Here is a 3,000-nt window from a genome sequence, read left to right as displayed (position 1 = left end):
CGGACTCCCATATGGTTGACCGCGGTTCACGTCCCCGACCCGGTAGCTTAAAACTCACGCCGGGCACGTGTGTGTGTGTGCCCAAGATCCCGAGAGGAGAATGGAGGAAAAGGGATTGCAGCGTGACCATCCCCCCTGGGGGGTGATTTCTCACTTTCTGTCTCTATGTCTCTGTCTGTCTGGCGAGCACACGCACTCTATAGCAAAAAATAAACTCTCAAAAAAAAAAAAAAGGTGGATATCTATCTGCAGAAAAATGAAACTGGACCCCTATTTTTTACCATTAACTAAAATTAACTCAAAATGAATCAAAGACTTAAATACAAAGCCTCTGGGGCTGGCAGGTGGTGTGGTGGTTAAAGGTGCTGGATTCCCACATGACCGACTATGGTTCAAGTCCTGGACCTGGCAGTTTGCTTTCTCGCTTTTCCCTTCTCTCTTTCAGTCAAATTAAAAAATAATAAACAGAATTAAGTAAATAATTCTTTTTTTTTTTAGAGGTTTTTGCTATAGGGCGCGTGTGCTCGCCAGACAGACAGAGAGATACAGAGAGACAGAAAGCGAGAAATCACCCCCCAGGGGGGATGGTCACGCTGCAGCCCCTTCTCCTCCGTTCTCCTCTCAGGATCTTAGGCACGCACGCACACGCGCCCGGCGTGAGTTTAAGCCACTGCGTCCGCGACGCGAACTGTGGTTGACTATATGGGAGTCCAGCGACATAGCCATTACACTAACTGCTGGTCCCAAGTAAATAATTCTTTAAAAATAAAACAAATAAATAAATATAAAGCCTCTAACCACAAAACTACTGGTAGAAAATGGAGGGAAAACTTCTGAAGACATTGGGGTAGGCAAAAATTTCTTAAATAAGATTCCTAAAGCATAGGCAGTGGACCCTAAAATAGACCAATGAGATTATATCAAGTTAAAAAACTTACTTAGAGCAAAAGAAACTATAACTAAAGTGAAAAGACAACTCTTGGAATGGGAGAGAATATTTGCAAATTATTCCTCAGATAAGGGATTGATATCTAGAATATATAGGGAACTCAAGTAGCTTACTCAATTAAAAAAAAAAAAGGAATAATCCAGTTAAAAAAATGGGCAAATGGAAGCAGCATGCAGGTTAGGAAGGGAGGGTCATAGGTCGCAGGGGCCAAAAGCATTTCTGTCGCTGGCTCAGTTGCTATGTAGTGGAGGGGCAGCCACCCTCTCGTGACTTCTGGAAGCTTCTAGGGCTTGGCTGGAGCAATATCCCCAGGATATCCATTTGCCAGCTTCAAGTCCCTGCCGACTGAACAGAGCTGCCACCGCCATGTTTGGCTGCTTTGTTGCAGGGAGGCTGGTGCAAACAGCTGCATAGCAAGTAGCAGAGGATAAATTTGTTTTTGACTTACGTGACTATGAAAATATCAACCATGTTGTGTTTTTTATTCTGGGAATGATCCCATTTCCTGAGGGAATGGGAGGATCTGTCTACTTTTCCTGTCCTGATTCACATGGAATGCCAGTATGGCAACTCCTAGGATTTGTCACGAACAGAAAACCAAGTGCTATCTTCAAAATTTCAGGTCTTAAATCTGGAGAAGGAAGCCAACACCACTTTGGAGCTATGAATATTGTCCAAACTCCATCTGTTGCTCAGATTGGAATTTCAGTGGAGTTACTGGACAGTCTGCCTCAGCAGACTCCTGTAGGCAACACTGCTATTTCATCAGTTGACTCATTTACTCAGTTCATGCAAAAGATGTCGGACAACTTCTACAATTTTGCTTCATCGTTTGTTCTCTCTCAGGCCCAGATGACACCAAGTCCATCTGAAATGTTCATTCCAGCAAATGTGGTTCTGAAATGGTATTGAAACTTTCAGAGACGTCTAGCACAGAACTCTCTCTTTTGGAAAACATAATTTGAATAAAATAATTTTTATTGAATTCTGAACTTGTCATGTTTTGAAAATAAATGACTGCATTTAAAAGCATGAAGTCAAAAGGATCATGAAGCCTAAGTTTAAAAAACTGCTTATGACTATGAAGTTTAATTAAAATCTTTACTTTAAAAAAAACTAAAAAACATTGAAAAATGATTAAAAAAAAAAAAGGGCAAGTGGCATGGTGGTTAAGGTGTTTTACTCCCACATAGCCATCCATGGTTCAAGTCCTGGAACTGGTGGCTTGCTTTCTCACTTTCCCTTTCTTTTTTTTTTTTTTTGGAGAGGATTTTTTGCTATAGGGCGCATGCATTCGCCAGACAGAGAGAGACATAGAAACAGAAAGCGAGAAATCACCCCCCAGGGGGATGGTCACGCCGCAATCCCTTCTCCTCCATTCTCTTCTCGGGATCTTAGGCACGCACGCACGCACACACGCCCAGCGTGAGTTTTAAGCCACCGGGTCCGGGACGTGAACCGCGGTCGACTACGTGGGAGTCCAGCGACATAGCCATTACGCTAACTGCTGGTTCCCTCACTTTCCCTTTCTCTTTGTCCTGTCTCTCTCTGGTCAAATTAGAAATAATAAATACAGTTTTTTGAGGAGTGGGCAAATGAATTAAACAGACAACTCTTCAAGGAAGACTTGAGTGACCAAGAGCCATATGAAAAAATGTTCAAAGTCTCTTGTCAAAAGGGATATGCAAATTAAAACTACAAAGAGAGGGGCAAGTGACATGTTACTTAAGGTGCTGGACTCCCACAAAGGCAACCATAGTTCAGGTCCTGGACCTGACAGCTTACTTTCTTGCTGTCCCTCTCTCTGTCTCTCTTTCTTTCTGGTTAGTGCACAAAATGAAAAAATAATATTAATAAATTCTTAAAAATAAAAATTACAATGAGATATTATTTAACTCCAGTTAGAATGGCTAGGATAAAAAAAAATAAAGAATGATAAGTGTTGTGGTCTCCTTTAAGATATTTTTGCTATAGGGCATGTGTGTTTTCTGGAGAGATAGAGACAAAGAGACAGCAATAAATCACCCTCTCAAGGGATGGCCATACCACAG

The 3,000-nt window shown here is 41.9% G+C and overlaps 1 pseudogene; it reads left to right on the top strand.

The window, feature by feature from the left end:
* The first annotated feature begins 1,411 nt into the window (after nt 1-1,411).
* On the top strand, nt 1,412-1,864 carry LOC102500950 (protein Hikeshi pseudogene; annotated as a pseudogene).
* Nucleotides 1,865-3,000: the final 1,136 nt, after the last annotated feature.

Source organism: Tupaia chinensis, unplaced genomic scaffold, assembly GCF_000334495.1.
Source record: "Tupaia chinensis unplaced genomic scaffold, TupChi_1.0 Scaffold140061_1, whole genome shotgun sequence".
Taxonomy (NCBI): domain Eukaryota; kingdom Metazoa; phylum Chordata; class Mammalia; order Scandentia; family Tupaiidae; genus Tupaia; species Tupaia belangeri.
This window is presented reverse-complemented; position numbering and strand designations above follow the sequence as displayed.